Genomic DNA, 20,804 nt, shown 5'->3' with positions numbered 1-20,804 from the left:
TTAGCTATCAGCCGCATAGTCTTGGACTAGTATCGTTTGAAAGCTACAATAAAATCTATAATGTGCGTGATGGTGTAAACAAGTTCTATTACGATGAGTATGTGCTAACACTACCCTCAGGTAGTTATACAGTAGACGAAATTCACGACTATATTGAAAGTACGTTAATTTGATCAGTTTGGGGAAGATAGTTTTAGTAATCATAATAACAAGTTCTCAATCACTATAAGCAACATTACACATAAATGTGTTATTGAATCATCATTTAAGATTGACTTCAAATCACAACCTGATTCGATTGGACCACTGCTTGGATTTTCATCGAGGGAGCTCCTACCGAACGTACGTTACGAGTCTGATCAACATATAAAACTCTTCGATGATTATCATGTGAACATTACTTGTAATATTATTACAGACTTGAATAGTAATCTACAACCTTCGCACGTCCTGCACGACTTTATTGTTACAGAGGAACGTGGATATAGTATTTGTGAGAAACCAGCAGTAGTTCTTTATCATCCTGTGTCTGTAAAACACATTAGGAACATTACTCTTAGACTTGTAAATAAACATAGTCAGCTTATTCATTTAGATCAGCACGCGTACGTAGCTTACAAACTACATCTTAAACCAGTATGAAAACCATCTATAAAACACAGTGTACATTCCGAAGACATACTACATGTGTGCAGAGACTCATCGAGTTAACAGATACCCATAAGCAGATACTCCAAGATTTAGGATATACACTACTACAACAGAATGGAAGAAATGCTAGACATTACGAATACAGTGGAAAGTCGTGAAGGTGTAGTACGAAGTGAGCTTCATTCCTATCAACCTTTTACGTTTGGATTAAATAACAATGATGAAATTAATTTTATTATTTATCAGCAAGATGTTTACACCTTACAACACGAAAGCTACCTCTATATTGAAGGACGACTAGAAAAGTCGGATGGAAGTGGACCAAAAACTTCACAACTAAACAACCATGCTCTAGCTTTTCTCTTTTCTGAAGCGCGATATGAAGTAAATAATGTTGAAATAGATCGAACGAAGAATGTTGGTATTACAAGTGCAATGAAACTCTACCCTTCTTTCTGTGATGAAGAAAGTAATCTTTAGCGGATGACTGGATGGTGTCCAAAAGCTACTAACAATTGGATGATTAATGAGGATGGAACTTTTACGGGCATGTTATCACTGAAACATATTTTTGGATTCGCAGAAGACTTTACACGTATTATAATCAACGCAAAACAAGAGCTTATTCTAATCCGTGATCGAAGTGATTACAATTCTCTTAAAGCAGTAGAAACACCGGTAGAGTCGAAAATAACACTGCATCGTATACATGTGGATTCCACATGTAACCTTATCTGATCGTGAAAAACTTCGATTGCTCAAGATTGTGGAAAATGATACACCATTACCTATACGTTTTAGAAGTTGGGAGCTGCATGAATATCCTGTGTTACCACCTACAAACAAGCATAGCTGGGCTGTTAAAACATCACGTTTTACTGAGAAGCCCTTGTACATTATTTTTGGATTTCAAACTAATCGTAAATTCAATCACGAAAAAGATACCTCACTGTTTGATCACTGTAAATTAAGACACGTTAGACTATATCTCAACGGAATTACGTATCCCTACGAAAAATAGGCATTAACTTTGAGAATAATAAGTTTGGGATGCTCTATGACATGTTTTGTAAATTTCAATCATCGTATTATCAGAAAGAAGATCGTCCGCTATTTACACCTCAAGAATTTAAAAATAAAGCACCGATTGTAGTTATAGACTGCTCTTATCATGAAGAATCTATAAAAGAATCTCCAGTTGATATTCGTTTAGAATTTGAAACATCTGAAAACATTCCTGCTAACACAGCAGCCTATTGTCTTATTCATATGAGTGATGTTACTTACCATCCGCTAACGAATATTGTTACGAGACTATAAATAAGAATAAATCTTTATCATTTTCATTAGTGTGTGCTTCGACATCGTACGCTATGGAACAAAACTGTAAATGTGCATGCTGTTTGCATGCTCATACGCAACATCTTATTTATCTTACACGAGTGAGTGAGGCTATTAAGATGTTCTTTAAACATAGATCGTCGATGCCGAAACATCTTATTCAATACTTACCACCAGGATTTTTATATACGTACGCTGCCTCTTACGTACATAATTTTTGGGACATCCTTCCTCTACACAGTAAGATGTCGATCGAAGTAGCTTTATGCAGAACTTGTGAACGACAATACAAGCATCGAGGAAAAAATGGTGATGATGATTGGGATGGACCAAATCCAAGGATTGAACACTGTACACAGTGTACGAATGAACTTTCTCTAGTACCTCATGATGATGATGATGATGATTCCGAAAAGGAATAACAACAAGGTAAGAAGTATATGATCTTCTCTGTAAAGCATAACATACTTAGTATAATATATTTCTAAATGTTTTGTTTAATTTGAATGTTGCAGGAACCATTTCAGAAGCATACGTTGTTAAGAAGCACACCAACCTTGACAGCAGCAAAAACGAACACTGTTGTAGTACATTTGTAAATAAATATTTGATCGCATTCAAAAATGTCGTACTTATTGCATTGCTTTACACCGACTTACTCTTAAGAAAAACGATCAGGTCTAAACATGCACAATGACGTCATCACTGCAGCACATGCTTACTCTAGCTTTCCCGATGCATGTTTAAACTTGTTCGAATTTCCCGCCACGACATTCCTTTAGACCGACTTACTCTTAAGAATACGGACAAGTCCAAACATGCATGATGACGTCATCACTGCAGCACGTGCTTACTCTAGCTCCCCCGATGTATGATTAAACTTGTTCGAATTTACCACCACCACATTTCAACTAAAGAGTGCAGCACCGAGGTAAGCGATGTAAGATAGCGGTAACGGTGTTGAATAAAGATGGCTGTTTGTCAAAAAGAATTTTTTCAAATTATCCGCTACTACATAGAGTGCGGCACTGCGCTCTCTTGATTAAAGATGGCGGATGACAAAAAGCACGTGGGTTTGTAAAGCACGTTGAATTTACCACCACCACAAAGAGGGCAGCACGGTGCTCTCTAGATTAAAGATGGCGGATGACAACTGTTAGAAAAAAGCATCTAGATTTTAAATTGCTCGCTACTACGATAGAGATAGCAGCACGGTGCTCAAGGATGGCTGCTTGTCAAAAAAGAAGTTTTTCAAATTATCCGCCACCACATTTCAACTAAAGAGTGCAGCACTGTTCTCTCCGGATTAAAGATGGCGGTTGACAGCTGTTAGAAAAGCACATGGGTTTGTGTCCAAACAAGAGCGCGTAGAATTTACCGCCACCACATTTCAAAGGTAAGTAGCTAAAGAGGGCAGCACGGTGCTCTCTAGATTAAGGATGGCGGATGGTAGCTGTCAAAAAAGCGCATAGTTTTGTTTCCAAACAAGAGAATGTAGAATTTTTCAAATTACCGCCACCACATTTCAAAGGTATCTAGCTAAAGAGTGCAGCACTGAAGTTTGTGATGCAAGATGGCGGATGACAGCTGTCAGAAAAAAGCACGTGAGTTTGTTTCCAAACAAGAGCACGTGGAATTTACCGCCACCATAAAGAGGGCAGCACTGTGCTCAAAGATGGCTGCTGTCACGTGGAATTTTCTGCCACCACATTTCAAAGGTGTCTAGCTAAAGAGGGCAGCACGATGCTCAAAGATGGCTGCTGTCAAAAAGCATTTTTCAAATTATCCGCCACCACATTTCAAAGGTAAGTAGCTAAAGAGGGCAGCACTGTGCTCTATAGATTAAAGATAGCGGATGACAGCTGTCAAAAAAGCATGTGGATTTGTTTATCTCGCGCTAGTGAGGTTAAGTTGGTAGCACTAAGGTTTAGACCCGCCAAGATGGCAGCACTGCCGATGACAGGTGACGAATTTGCAGCTACTGCGATAAAGAGGGCAGCACGGTGCTCTGTAGTTTAAAGATGGCGGATGACAGCTGTCAAAAAGCACGTGGATTTGTTTACCTATTCAAATCTCGCACTAGTTAGGTTAAGTTGGTACCACTGAGGTTTAGGCCCGTCAAGATGGCAGTACTGAGGTTGGTGATGCGTTGTTATCTGTCAAAAAGCACGTGGCTGTCAAAAAACACGTGGCTTTGTTTACCAATTCAAATCTCGCGCTAGTTAGGTTAAGTTGGTACCACTGAGGTTTAGGCCCGTCAAGATGGCAGCAGTGAGGTTAGCGATGCGTTGTTTTCTTTCAAAAAGCACGTGGCTGTCAAAGAACACGTGGCTTTTTTTACCTCGCGCTAGTTAGGTTAAGTTGGTACCACTGAGGTTTAGGCCCGTCAAGATGGCAGCAGTGAGGTTAGCGATGCGTTGTTGTCGATGACAGCTGTCAAAAAGCACGTGGCTTTGTTTAAAATTTCAAATCTCGCGCCAAAATTCAAATTTCCCGCGGGAGGCGGAGGGGCCCCTGGGAGCCCGGAGGAGGAGGCGGCGGCAGAATCCCTGTATTATACTACTTATTCGGTCTCTCAGCGACCCAAATTTAGCGTATCTACACATGAAAAATTATCTCTCACATATGCACTATTTCTGAATGAAGTCTATTTACATCAACACACACAGACAAAAAAATATTATAAGGTACGCTGGTCAGTGATGTCTAAATTATTATGCTTTCCGTTTAATATCTAATCAAAAAGTGACTCTGAGCTGTTGTTTAGTTTTGTGGACGCAAGCTCTCATTTCCCTAACCTTAAATCAAGCACAAAGAAAATTATTCCATCTTAATCCCAGAAAAGCTCTCTACAACTCAAATCACAGTCAGACACAACCTATGCGAAATTAAAATCCAATTAAAGAACATCTCAAATAAAGGACAAGAATATGCAAATATTCTGCATTTATTTATATACACACCGATTCAAGCACATAGTCGATTTAAGATTTAAGTAGACAGTAATTTACATAATTCTACACGGGGTGTTGACTTCAATGTCCAATGATACATTCATTGAAATCAGCGGCGACCATCACCTATATTTATGTTATTCCTGGCTGTCAACTGCTCTAAAAAATTTAAATAACATCTAATGGCAAAATGAAGGGTAATACTCAAAATCAAGCATGGCGCAAAAGACATCTCTCGGAAGACGTTAATACAACCCCAATTATAGTGGATCATGCCTACATCCCAAACTTTATAAAAATTCTAAAAAAAAAGAAAAACGGAAACCATTAGATATTATTATAAAACATCATCTTACCTATGCTGCACGTGCCAGTGTGCCTTATTTATCCATCATGCAATTAAATTTTCGATGATTAGTTGTGCTGGCTGATCATTCAAACATATGCCTTTTACATCGTAGTATTGAGCATTTTCTTAACTTCCTAATTCTCCACTTATTCTTATTAATCATATCGTCGAAGACATCAAATTTCACTCATTGCGTCGAGTACATAAACAGCAGCACTATATCATATTCAGAGCTATGCGCATTTCCTATTTCTCTGTTCGTATTGTCACGTATCTCACAGCTTGACTGCTGGTGTACACATTGTTTCCTTCTTTACTCTCATTTTATAACACGTATTTTTCAGCTACACCGTTGACCTAAAAATATCTCTTTTATTTCTCTCAGGATAATAAAGTCGCGACGAATGCTCATAACTCTTCTTCATAACGGGCAAAACTAACGTTCAACTTTCCACAACCAATTCATCAACTTGGATGTAGCAGCCATAGCTTCTTTACCTTAATTATTAAAAGGACAACAAACAATCTCAATTGGTTTCCACGCCTACCCAGATCATTGGAGATCGCATAAAATATGCTAACATGAAAATCACAACATAAAAAAACATCTCCCTGGGCGAAAATGAATTTGTATCATCACCACCATTTACCACATTACACCACGAGAATAAAAATCTCATTACACCACGATAATAAAAATTCCTAGAACTTACCATTTTTGAAATTATCATCCAGTGGAAAAATCACCATAATGAAATGTACGTTACTCTTAGTACAAAATCTGAGTCAAATGCTGATGTGGAAATATATCTTCAGTACAATACAACCATCATTATACTTGTGCGTGAACGGCAAACAAAGCTATCTACAAGGTGACGTCTGCGACGTAAATCCTACGTGACTAACCTTAAGTGACCATTAAATTACAGACCTAAAATCTTAGACAACTCGCGTCCTAAACTAATTGTATTTACGTGACTAAAATAAACATCTTAGATTGGTATTTTCATTTACTGATTGTAGATTTGTCGGTCGTTTCTTCCATCGTCCCAGTGGCTATTTTAGTTTAAGCCATGGCTGTAGAGATGTTGCCTTTATGAACTTGCTGTATCCAGACATAGTTGAGATGTACACTTATTTTTCACACACATGGCTTAGACACTATTTACAAATTGTATATCTTAGATTAACACTATAACTGGCATTATTAGGCTTGGCATACGATTTCACTAAAACACTGACCATGAATATGTTACGAAAATATTCCGCCGGACTTCTGCACCGCTGGGCAAGACCTTTCCCTGAAGTAACGGTATTTCAGCTTCTCCGACCCCCTTCACGAGGTTCCTGCTTGTTTGTTTATGTTACCGTGGTTTGGTGGATTAGCTGAGGTGAAAGAAGGTGCTGGAATGAACAGGTCTCAATCTACGAAATTAAAGTTAATTTAAAATTTAACAAGGTTATATTTTCTTTTTAAGATCAAGAAATAACAAATATAACAGGTACTTAGTAGCCTAGCAACAAATCGAGAATGTACAATTACAGTGATTACAGGATTTGGGCTCCGAGAGCCAGACACACACTTCTTGAGCTATAAGCCCAACTTGACACATATACGAGATTCAACAAAGGGGCAGAAGACCCCAATCATCCCCAGGTATTGCTCCCAATTACACAGTAAAGCCTCCTCGAGGCACGCAGAAATCAAAATTTTAAGAAAGAGCAACCCGCTCATAAAGTTCAAGCCTATCAAAGGCCACACCAAACTCTACTTCCAAGCTGTCCTCTGAGTACATGAAAACAGGGGTAAAAATACCCAACCTACTGAGGCCTATTAAGTAAAGAAACAGGTCAATTACATGGCCTCCAAAATACCAACTTGAGAGGAGGCGAAACTGCACTCCTAATACATTTCTTTAAAAACCTATTTGGCACTAGGCCGCTTATGCAAGGGCAAATCCCATACTAAAGAGGTGACACGATAGGAAAACTTATTACATTACGAAACGAAGAAAAATGGTTGAGAAACGTAGTCACCTCAAAAACAATATGAAAGGGAGCTCGAGAGGGTTAGGCACTCTCTATCCCAATTTGTAGTTTAAGGAGATAGAATTTATACCAAGAGTCTATTAGATTTTAGAGAAATGTTACATGGTAAAAGGTTTCGAACCCGCCCCGAGGGTTAAACTGCTGAGCTGGCAAGAAAATAAGTTATAAAACGGCCATTACCTGTTGGTTGAACTGCTGCCCAAAGAAAGAGGCGCTTCCCGCCCCCTGCTACGTAATTTACACACTGATAGATGTTACTGAAGTGGCGCAGAGACCCGAAAATCAGCAGTTTATATACCCTCGCGGAACATTCGAGACCTTTCATGAATGATAACACCCGCCCACAAGCTTTTTATTGGACGGCCAAAAGATTACAAGTCAAAACTGAAGAAGACATCTAGGATTGGTGGAAAATTAATTACGAAAATTACTCATTGGTCGAATTCAAAACTGGCGGAAAGAAAGGGTTACTATTGCCAACTTAAACAATGACTGAAAGAAATTTAACAAAGAACAAACTTATGAACCCAAAATTTCTCCAAAAACACAGTTCGTTCACTTCGCACTAGGGTGCATAATTGTAGTCCTTCAGTAGTGCCATCTAGAAGAGAATGTCCACACTTCTTACTACAGGCAAAACAAAAATACGTCGAAAACGACACAGTTCAGAAAACTTCAAAATTTACAAGTAGGGACATCTTCTGAGAAACTTGAGAATTAACACTGTAGTTAAAGTTCAGGCTTCCTCCAGTAGAGGAGTTTCAACCGGCGCAATGTTTGTTAGCGGAGCGGAGGTGTACCGCCCGGTACAGTTTATATTACTCGAGATCGGTCACCTCGCAATTCCGGGAATTCTGCTAGACTGAATGAACTGTCCGTAAATTACACATTCCTTTTCTGGCAGCTATCTGACTTGACTAAAAACAATAGTTAGCAAGTCTCTGCTTCTATGTTTTGTTGCTCTTCCGCCATCCTAGTATTGAATCTGTCTCATATTTCCACAAGAGTCCTTGCAACATGAAATGCTGTCGCATTTGTGAATGTTAAAATTTGTGCGATAAAGCGTGGTATTGATAGCCTGTTACAATATTTGTAATGTGTATTGTCCCGCTGGAATTCCTATTCTGATTAAATACCCCCTTTCCTTTGAGAACGGTGCCCTAATAGTCTTACATTACTTGTCAGCCTGAAAGCTTGAAAGTTAATGTTTCCATCACTGTCTAGGAGTTATCACAGCAAATTCGAAATTAATGTTCCCATCACAGTTAATGTTATATCACAGCCATATTTAAAGTTTATAAGTAACTTACTCAACTCTCGGAAAGAATTTTAGTTGGCGAATTGCAATACATTGATACAACACACTCTGCGTACGGAAGCAACACTGAGACTCTTGAACGGCACTGAGGTTCTGCCAGAGAATGCGGTAGGCTGGTCTATTTTACAATTTCCGGGCCACCACGGGGCTCCGCTTCCTGCCCTTAGAGGTTTAGCGTACTAGTATCCGTCCGCATTTGCACGTGGCTATCTTCAGCAGAAATAATTTTTCTCATACATGTCGTACACCTATATTTACAAGTATTTCTGAAGACACAATATTACTGCAAACACTCTGACGGACGTTACTTTAACCGACGATCGTAGAGTTTTTAATTGACTTGTAAGCGTCCGTGGCACTATTTTCTGTAGTTGGGCGTAAACTGACAACACGTGATTCAGAGCGCGGGATCTGCTATTCACCGATGCACTTTCTCAATTAACCTTATTATACAAGTAATTAATTACAAAAATATCATGGAAAAACCGCTATTTCTTCCTGCTGTCGGGATCACCCTGCTTCTGCTTTTACATTGTCCGGATACCCAAGACTGACTAAATTATTTGAGGGGTATGTTCTAAATGTGTATTCTTAAGCGTTCCCATTGGCTGAATATTTCTTGAGAGTGTGTGACGTACTTCTGGATGGACTCAACCACTAGTTGTCAAGTTTGGTAACTTTTTATCCTTGTTCCCCACTCTGCTTTGTCTCTCTCTATTCCTGACTTTTGTTACTGCGAAGGTGCAGTTTTATGACCACGGCCATCCTGGTTCTCGTGAGAAAGTGACAACAGAAGTGTGCAGTCTTCGGTGTCCTCAGTTTATTAGAGGGCTGATAGCAATTACTTTGCCGAGTCCCAGAACGTGCATTAAGACTCATGTTGGAGCTCAATGTTTCAGTCCCCACAATTATATTGGACCTCACATGCCGCCTGAGTGAAAACTACGCAGTACTAACTGATCTACCAAATATTGGATAACAATTAATTCTGTATTTTTACATTAATTCGATGTATGGGTGCAAAATGTATTTTATACATTATTATTATTATTATTATTATTATTATTATTATTATTATTATTATTATTATTATTATTATTATTATTATTATTACAGAGTTATCCTTGGAGCAGAAATAGTTGAAAGAAGGTGTTGGGTTGATTGGATCTAATTACAATATTAGGAAATTGAATTAAAACTTTAACTAAGGTTTATATTTCTTTTTTAATTTCAAACTTAACAACTTTCTTAATTGAGTGAACAATAACAAATTTTGTGGATTAAAATAGAGAACCCCTGGATAGGGGATTTAAAAATTGTCGGCTTCAACCCTCGATTTACAAGTTTTGAGTTACCAGCTCACATTTACAAAATTTTCAGTTCAAAATGAGGGATAATTTTGTCAAGGGCAGAAATCCCCCAATTCAAGAGCACTTGCTCCAAAAATATAATATCTAGCCTTCCAGAGGTACCTCACACTATAACAAAATTTTTGAAAAGAGCTTACATGCTCTCGATTTCTTACAGCCCACTAAAGGCAACATTACATCAAAATCTTACACACAAGGCACGAATTACGAATGGAAATAATTTTGCACATAAGTATGTAGTACCCAACCTACCGAGCCTTTTCGGGAAAGAACAGGTTTAATAAATGGCCCAAACACAAACTGAATGGAGGCGTACACTGCGCTCCCAGATAATGAAATATTAAAAACCTACAGGGCTCTCGGCCGATGAGACTGACGCTAGTCACAAGCTACTGAGGTGGCTCGCATGGAAATAACTTTAATATATTACAGGAAAGAAAACAGTTACGAAATCGTAGTCTCACTTCAAACCAAGATGAAGGGGAGCTCGAGAGGGTAACTCACTCTCTATCTCCGATTTTAAGTGTCAAATAAACTTTATAAAACTTTATGAAATTTTACATGAAAAAATAAGACGTTTACATAAAAACGGCTCCATAAAAAATCGGACCTTCCCCTCGGATAAGTATGCGGAAACAGCAAGAAATATCGAATTTACGTGGCCATTACCTGTAGATGTTCTGGCGGCCGAAGAAGGAGTCGCCCCGCCTGCTGCCTTAACACACACACTCAGAAAGACGACGATCAATGGGCCACTAAACTTGAAGAGCCGCAACTTATATACCCTCATGGAAGGTTCGAGAGGATTCTGGGGTAATCCGGACACACCCTCTCTTCTTTGTTGTCTGAACCCAAAAGTTACACTCAAAACCGAACAAGAAGACAGTGATAGGCTGAAAATTAATTACAGAAAGTTTCCATTGGCCAGATTCAAAACTGGCGGAATGACACAGAAGCGTTGCAAACCTAGAATTACATAAAAACAAATGAAAGCTGAGAAAACCTACAAAACACAAAATTTATTTCAATAACAACTTCCTTTACCCAGCACCAAAGTACATGACCATAGTTTTTTGGTAGCGACATCTGCGGACAAATATCCAAACTTCTTGATGTACACAACCACACAGCAAATAAAACCAGTCAGTTTAGGCAACTTCAAAATCACACAATTACTTAATACTTTAGTGGTGACATCTTCTAATTAAAGTCTCAACTTTATGTAGTAGCAATTTCACATTTTGGTCGATAGAGGAGTTCATTAAAGGCGCTTATTTTGTATCTGCATGGTTGAGGTGTACCTCCTGGTACAGACCTCCTCCTCCAAATGTCCTTTCTAGGGGTGACGCAAAAGAAATTTGAGAAGATATTTCCAGTTGAAAACATTTTTATAAAACTTTTTCGAAAGTTAGTTTGTAGGAAATTTTGACCAACGCAGCTTGAAGCCTTCTTTTGATTGCAGAAGTTAATTACATAGTGATTACTTTTGACGGCAAGACCTGCTGCCGCTGCCGACACCCAGGTGAGGTCGCCCGGCCCCTCAAGTACTCTCAGATACGCCTCTCCCGCTACTATGTGAGGGGTAGTCGTGGTGATGGTCGCCGCAGATTAGATGTATATGTGCAGTCCCCAGATGGTTTGGCGGTATAGATACCGCACTTCAGCCTTTGCCGGGAAGATGGACTCAGGCGCGCCGTCGAGAAGGAGACGTCACTGGAGCGAAATAGGTCCATTCTTCACTCTGGTATCTCTCGCTCGATGTTACAATACGGCGGCTGACAGCTGAGGGGGTACTGAGACAGTAAGATCTACGCGACAGAAAAGTGTTGTTGTTGAAGTTTGAGAGTACTATCTTTGTTGGTGTGAGGCAGAGCGGCGGGCGGTGTTGTAGGTGAGTGTGTGCCAATAATGCGTGAATGGAGCAGACGGGGGCTTGGTAAAGGTCACCAGGGAATAGTCGACAGAGGTTATCAGAGAAGAAGATCGTACATATCCGGTAATCCCAAATTTATATCCAAAACAGGGCAGAAGACCTCAAATTTATATGATTTAAAGAAATATAACCGTCGACACCTGCCAAGTTTTTAATTACACAGGTTTCACCTGAGAGAGGAGAACCCCAAAATATTCTCTCTGTGGCTGGATTACTGCCTAATAATGTAACCGGCGTTGAGAAATCTAGAATGACGCATGGCCCACGGAATCTGGGGGCAAGATTGCCCGCAGGAAGAAATCTTTTTACCATGACCTGATCTCCGACTTTTAAATTGGTGGGCCTTCGTCCACGATCATATCTTTCCTTAACCTATTCATGGGAAACCTTAAGATTATGTTTAGCTTTCTTCCGTAGATCGCTAAGATTATCTGGTATCTGGTAAAATATCATTAAGCGACCAAAGGTTAGAGAGCGGCATGTTAGGAACAAATTTAAACATATTATAAGCTGGAGTGAACTTATGGAACTCATGAACCGCCGAATTTAAAGCAAGGGCCAACCACTGCATGGACGTATCTCACCTGGAATGATCTTCGTGATGAAACGCAATTAGAGCAGATCTAATTCACCCGCTCAGCCAGAAATGGTTAAGGATAATAAGCTAAAGTAGTTATATGTGATATAGACAGATCAAAACAGAATTTACGGAATAGGTTGGATGTGAATGCCTTGGCATTATCGTCAACTATATATTGACAGGGGCCAAAAGAAGGAAATATGGTGTTCATACAAGAAATAGTGGACTGAGCGGTTGCCAGCTTAGTCGGAAATAACCAAGAAAATCTAGTGAAACCATCTACACATACTAGAATGAATTTATTTAAGTTCCCCTTTGATTGTGAGAAAGGTCCGACGTAGTCTACATATAGACGTTCAATAGGGCGAGACGCTTGATGAGATGGCAATAGACCTAGCTTAGTGGACATTGTGGGCTTATTAAGCAAGCAAGATATACAAGCTTTTACCAATTCTCGAATTTCGCCGTCTATCCCTTTCCAAATGAACAATTTTCGGATCTTTTCCCGAGTTTTGAAGATGCCTAAATGCCCCGGTAATGGGGTCTCATGATAGTACTTGAAGATCATAGGCACAAGCACAGCTGAAACCACTACTTTCATTTTTTGACCATGTCTCGACGGGCAACACAAAACCCCGTTTCTCAATATATAAGGGACAAGTTCCCCAAAAGGAAGGGTTTTCATAATAGGAGCCAGCACTGGATCTTCACGTTGATATTTCAGTATCCTGAACTAACATGGGGACATCAGTTAGAATGGCATTAATGCCCGAAGGAATGGGCGAAGAAAGAGAAGAACTATCTTCCTGTTCGGTGGTCTCCACATCGTGAGAAAACATACGGCTTAGTCCATCCGCAACTACATTTTCAGATCCTCGAATATGTTTCACATCAAATTGGAAGGCTGAAATCCTGACGGCCCAGCGGGCCATCCAACCAGCACGGCGCGGCTTAGATAATACCCAAGTTAAGGCTTGGTTATCTGTTTCTAAGTGGAATTTGATACGCTCCATATAGAGGAGGAACTTCTGTAAAGAAAACAAAACTGCCTAGCGCTCAAGTTCATAGATGGAATATTTGGCCTCTTGAGCCGATAAAGTCCTAGAAGCATAGGCGGTTGGTCGCCTTCCGAGTGCTGTTTCCTGAAGAAGGACAACAGCCACCACCGATGATGACGCGTCGGTTTGGACAATGAATATCTTGCAGAAATCAGGCATAGCTAAGACAGGGGCGTTACAGAGAGCTAATTTCAGATCTTCAAAAGCGGCTTGTTGAGACGGCCCCCATTCGAACCTTTCCTACGCAGTAAGTTCAAGGGCGCCACTCTGTTAGCGAAGTTAGGAATAAATTTCCTGAAGAAATTCACTATGCCTATAAAAGTGGCAATACCTCTGATGTCCTTAGGCGGTTTGAAATCACGGATGGCCTGTGTTCTAGAATCATCAATGGAAACACCATCGGGCAATACAATATGCCCTAGGAATGACATGGAAGGTTTAGCAATGGCTGCCTTGGATAATTTGACAGTCAACCCAGCTTTACGAAGGCGATTGAGTACCTCCTTTAGATGATCTAGGTGGTATCCAAAGGTCTCAGAAAATACGACATCATCAAGATAGTGATACAAGTATTCAAATTTGATGTCGGAGAAGACCCTATCTAGCAGTCTAGTGAGAACAGCTGCCTCCGTGGGGATTACGAAAGGCACGCAGTTGTACTCATCCAATTTCCAATCCGTGGAAAAAGCTGTTAGATATTTCGATTTTTCAGCTAGAGGGATCTGGTTGTACGCCTGAATAAGGTCTAGGATGGTAAAGAACTTGGCTTTCCGAAACCGTGAAAAGCAAGAGTGAAGATCAGGCAGGAGCACTGATTGTAACACCACCTTACGATTTAAAGCCCTATAGTCAATCACAGGCCTGAAGCCACATTGGGGTTTCGGTACCAGAAAAATGGGCGAAGGTCGAATAATACCATCTTTTAACATTTGATCGATGATCCATTTAAGAGCCTTCATTTTATGTGGGGACAATCTATAAGACGGAAATCTAACTGTAATGGAATCTGTAACCTAAGTCTTTTATTCGGTAAGGTCAGTAACACCAAGAGTCTCAGAAAATACATCAGGACACGTATGACACCAATTAACGAATACTTTCAGCCTGCTCCTCAGGTAGATGTCTAAGGTCTAACAGCATCTCATCCTGTGTAGCCGAAACAGAAGAACTTGACACAGAGTTACATTTTAGCGAAGGGATTTTACAATTATTAGCAAATTTGAAGGTGCACTACTTGCTCTGAATGTCGAGCACCAGACCAGTGGAAGACATGAAATCAGCCCCCAATATTACAGGGCAAGACAAGTGTTTGGCCTCAAACAATTTTATTTTCCAAGTGAATTTCAAAATACGAAGTTTGGCAAAGATGAAACCCAAAATTTCTAATGGAGAAGAGTTAGCCGAAACGCATTGGACTGATGACATACTATAATCAGAAAACTTACGAACAGTCTTTAATTTAGAATACCATTCAGGCGGAATTATAGACACACGCTCTCTGAGTCGAATAGAGGAGTGACAGGTTGACTATTCACTTCAATTTTGAGAAATGGTACAAGTGCGGGAGTCGTCGCCGCAATTTTGAGGCATTCTTTAGGGCCTTCAAATGATAAATTAGAGGAACCTTTACCCTTACCAGAGCTTTCACTGGGTCTAACAGGGGCTGAGCCTTGGGAAGATGAACATGCCGACTCAGACGATGACACTAGTCACTTTCTATTATTAGAGTTCGTGGAGGTTGCACCAAAAGTTGAGCAGGAGTGGGTGCTATTGGCATTAGGGCAATTCTTATTTAGGTGAGTAAACGAGTCACATTTGAATCAACCTCGTGATGACCCTGCTCCATTATTTGTCCCACTCGATTTTACCAATGGGCACTTGTTACGCAGATGTTCCGTTGACCCACAAGCATAGCATTTGCGGGTGGTGAAAATTCGGCGAGGTGGAGGCCGAAAACTACTAGAAGATGGACGGGGCTCCTTTTCAACTCTTAAAGTGTCGACATATCTCACTCCTTCACCTAAGACAGGCAAAGCCTCCAATTCTGCCAAGGATTGGGGACGAGACGCAAAACATAAGTAACGCCTATAAGGTGGAGAGATACCTTCCACAATAGTTTGCAGTATTTGGTCTTCCGAAAAGTGAAGTGGGAACACCCGGGTGTAGAATTTAATGTGTAGGATAAAATCAGCAATATTCTCATCCAATCGCTGTACTCTAAAATAGAATTTCTAGATCAAACATGACATTGCTCTAACCGGAATTAAATTTGCCAAAAGGTGGGCGTGGAAGCCTTCTATGCATGAGCGATCAGCAATGGCCTTAACTATTTTGTCCGAGGGGACTCCTACGGAATATGGATACATATTTGGAAGAATTTGAGAATGAGAGAGGGAAAAGACTAAAGCATGATCTTGAAATTCAACTAAGAACCTAAGAAACGAAATGACATCGTTAGTGGAGTTAACTGAATATTTCGAAATTCCCCTAAACAACATAGCCAATGGATGAGGCAAACTACCGAAACCGGGTGACAATTGGTGACGGCATAGAGGGTTGGGAAGTCTCTAACACATCATTGTTCAAAAAGAATGGGGGATTTGTTTAGAGTGACCACACTCAGTATCCAATGGTGCAGAAGCTTATTAAGTTGCCCCGGATTTTCTACTTTCTACTACTTTGGGAGAATCCTGCTCACTTGCTATGTTTATGCCAGGGGCTTGCTCCGTTTTGGGAGCAGCTTTCCCAGTCATCAATTGATTAACTCTGTTTGACATTTCTGGTAGACGGTCAACTAAATTACTAGCCTCCTTAGCATGATCTTTCAACTTTAGAGACAATAGGTCCCTAGCCCTATTATAAAAATGGAACAATCTAGCCTGTACCCTTTTAAGTTGGTTAGTAGATGGATCGCTTACTTCAAAAAACTTACTACAGATGCTAATTCGGTGGAGTTGACAGTGATGGTGGATAAGGCATCATCAATTCCATTTCCCCCAAAATTGGGATACAAAGTGGCAAATCTAATGACACTTTAAGTTTGGCAGTATCTGCCATAACCGTCCCTCCAGATTGGACCTTTCTGATGAGTAACTCGTAAATCAATTCCTCCTTGCGTAAATACCCAGGAGCGAGGACTTCGCGAGGGCCAGACCTGTTGATAGAAAGTTAATAATTTGGAAAAATTCCCAGCAACCGAGAAAATGCTCAGAGTTCGGCGCGGACTCGGTTTTAGCCGTCAAAAGGGGCTTAATTTAGACCCATTCAACCACGCTCTGCTACCACTTGTTACCGAGGTATCCGTCGAGCAGAAAGTGGTGAAGAAAGGTGCTGGGGTGAGTGGGTCTAACTACAAAATTGAATTAAAAGTTTAACTAAAGGTTATATTTCTTTTTGAATTTCCAACTTAAGAAATTTCTTCACTGACTGAACAAAAACAAATTTGAGGGTAAAATAGAGAACCCCAGAATAGGGCATTTAAAAATTGTCGGCTTCAACCCTCGATTTACAAGTTCTGAGTTACCAGCTCTCATTTACAAAATTTTCAGTTCAAAATGAGGGATAATTTAGTCACGGGCAGAAATCCCCCAATTCAAGAGCACTTGCTCCAAAAATACAATATCTAGCCTTCCAGAGGCACTACACACTATAACAAAATTTTTGAAAAGAGCTTACATGCTCTCGATTTTTTACAGTCCACTAAAGGCAACATTACATCAAAATCTTACACTCTCTGGCCTCACAAGGCACGAATTACGAATGGAAATAATTTTACACAGGGGTATGTAGTACCCAACCTACCTAGCCTTTTCGGAAAAGAACAGGTTAAATAAATGGCCCAAACACAAACTGAATGGAGGCGTACACTGCGCTCCCAGATAATGAAATATTAAAAACCTACAGGGCTCTCGGCCGATGAGACTGACGCTAGTCACAAGCTACTGAGGTGGCTCGCATGGAAATAACTTTAATATATTACAGGACAGTTACGAAATCGTAGTCACGTCGAACCAAGATGAAGGGGAGCTCGAGAGGGTAACTCACACTCTGTCCCCGATTTAGAGTTAAATACTGTATGAAATTTTACATGAAAAAGACGTTTACATAAAACGGTTACATAGTAAAGAAATCGGTCCTTCCTCTCGGATAAGTATGCGGAAACAGCAAAAAAAGATAGAATTTACGTGGTGCCCCGCCTCCTGCCTTAACATACACTCAGAAAGACGACGATCAATAGGCCAGGAAACTTGAAGAGCCGCAGCTTATATACCATCAGGGAAGGTTTGAGAGGATTCTGGGCTAATCCGGACACACCCTCTCATTTTTATTGGCTGAACTCGAAAGTTACACTCAAAACCGAACAAGAAGCCTATGATAGGCTGACAATTACAGAAAAATTTCCATTGGCCAGATTCAAAACTGGCGGAATGAGACGGAAGTGTTGCAAACCTAGAAATACATAAATGAAATTTGAGAAAACCTATAAACACATAATTTCTTTCAATAACAACTTCCTTAACCTTGCACCAGAGTGCATGACCATAGTTTTTTGGTAGTGCCATCTGTGGACAAATGTCCAAAATTCTTGATGTCCACAACCACATAACAAATAAAACCAATCAGTTTAGGCAACTTCAGAATAACCCAATTATTAATACTTTAGTGGTGACATCTTCTAATTAATGTCTCAATTTTATGTAGTAGCAATTTCACATTTTGGTCGATAGAGGAGTTCATTAAGGCACTTATTTTGAATCTGTGGTGTTGAGGTGTACATCCCGGTAAAATTATTATTATTATTATTATTATTATTATTATTATTATTATTATTATTATTATTATTATTATTATTATTATTATTATTATTATTTCGTTATTCCCATTCATAGAGCGCGTTGGAACTTCTTCATTGGCTTGATGAGTTCCAAAACCTCTTCATGAACTCACTGTGTTGCCTTTTCCGTCTTTCTCACTACTTTGTACCAGTCCTGCTGCTAGTTTCCACTACAAATGTGTGTTTAAGTCTTTACTGAGGTCCTGTAAACATCGCGATTTTTTGTGATGTCTTCCCTGATATTCAATTCCTCTGGTTTCCTGCATCCTAATTTTGGTCCTGTTTTGGGTACTTGTCCTTCGTATGGTACTGAACTAATTGCTTGACTATAAAGGTCCAGTTCTTTTTTTTATCCACATTCCGTTTTCGTGTGTGAGGCAGAAAATTTTCCTAAGAGTTTTAAGTTCTTGTTGTTCAATAACTGCAATTTTAGAATGACCTCCTAAAATTAAGCTTTTTGATCCACATAGAGCTTCTGGTAGGATAACTCTTTGGTAATATTTCAATATACCATTACGTGATATTACTCGTTTATTGTAGTTATTATTATTATTATTATTATTATTATTATTATTATTAATTATTTATTAATTATTAATTACTAAGAATTATTATTAATTATTAATTATTATTATTAATAATTATTAGTATTAATAATAATAATAATAATAATAATAATAATAATAATAATAATAATAATACGAGTGGCTATTGCTAGCCTGGTGCGACCCATGTATGGCAGCCCCTCCGGTTAGTATGGATGGCGTCTTCGATGTGTAGAGAACAGCGTTTTCTGTGTGGTGGAGGATAATTCATTGTGTGGTATCTGAGTTGCAAGAATGTCGGAAACGACACAATCACCCAGACAAGGGAACTGACTGTTTAAGATTGGTTTGGCTTACTCCGTGACGAAATACTCTGTTTTCGTATGGCTGAATAATCCTTACTCAAATTTGGTGGATGTTCAACCGAATAGGGTGGTGAGGATGATAACTGGTGCAACCATTTTTTGTTCTCTTTTTTTACAAGTTGCTTTATGTCGCACCGCACAGATAGGTCTTATGGCGACGATAGGACAGGAAAGAACTAGATGTGGGAAGGAAACGGCCGTGGCCTTGATTAAGGCACAGCCTGAGCATTTGCCTGGTGTGAAATGGGAAACCACCGGAAAACCATCTTCAGGGCTGGCGGCAGTGGGGTTCGAACCCACTATCTCCCGAGAATACTGAATACTGGCCGCACTTTAGCGACTGCAGCTATCAAGATCGGGGCAATAATATTTACCCTGTCTGTTGGCTTCCGATACCAAGTCATGTAGGGCGTACTGCCACTACAGCTCCCTCAGCTCATGCCACTTGGGCGTGACAGATCTTTTAAAAACTTAGGCTCTGATGACGTCGAATTTATATGTATGAAATAAAATGTTTGTTCGTTATGCAAATCTACACGCCTCCACTTATCAGTATCAAAATTTGCACAAAGGTTCATGGGGCACTCGGATGGACCGTAGAGTTAGTTATATCGTCAAAGATTTAATAAAATAAAATAGGTCATAATATGTGGTATACGGTATGTGTTCACGCCATTTTTTGGTGGACGTAAAGCAAAATAAAATTAAAATTAATCATTGTGTCATGGTTGCTTTCTTCGGAGTATGTTGAAAATATAGCTTAAATCTAAAAATATGATGGCTACATAAAATGGGTCATAAACGTTCTGTGACTTACTGTCCCTCTCATTATAAATGTACCAATACTACAACTTTTGGATTTCCTAAGGACAAACGGGGAAAAAGGTTAGGAGTACTCACCGTGCTTAGTAACACTTCGGTGTGTTTTAAATGGTATATCTATCCAAGGTTTTTTACCAGAGAAGATGAAAGATTTCTTTCGATTGTGACAAGGAAATGCTTTGTAGATTTATTTAATTCTATTGATAATAGAAGGGTCTGAAGTGTACATTCTCAGTGTTTATTTTCGTGTGTCGCAATGTTTTCATACTTTTCCTAGTGCTGATCTGATTCTGTCCAGTTACAGAATGAAAGGTATTTTAGGAATTCTGTTATCTAAAATGTGTTAAAACTTGACAATGATTGTATGAGTGGTGTTCTGTTGAAACTAATCATAACAACTTGGGTTATGTTAGAATGATTTTTAAAATCTCTTCCCTGTGTTATGAGTTATCATGAAAGTTTTCCGACCGGGCGAGTTGGCCGTGCGCGTAGAGGCGCGTGGCTGTGAGCTTGCATCCGGGAGATAGTAGGTTCGAATCCCACTATCGGCAGCCCTGAAGATGGTTTTCCGTGGTTTCCATTTTCACACCAGGCAAATGCTGGGGCTGTACCTTAATTAAGGCCACGGCCGATTC

Source organism: Anabrus simplex, chromosome 1 (assembly GCF_040414725.1).
Source record: "Anabrus simplex isolate iqAnaSimp1 chromosome 1, ASM4041472v1, whole genome shotgun sequence".
Taxonomy (NCBI): Eukaryota; Metazoa; Arthropoda; class Insecta; order Orthoptera; family Tettigoniidae; genus Anabrus; species Anabrus simplex.
Note: the sequence above shows the minus strand (reverse complement) of the source record.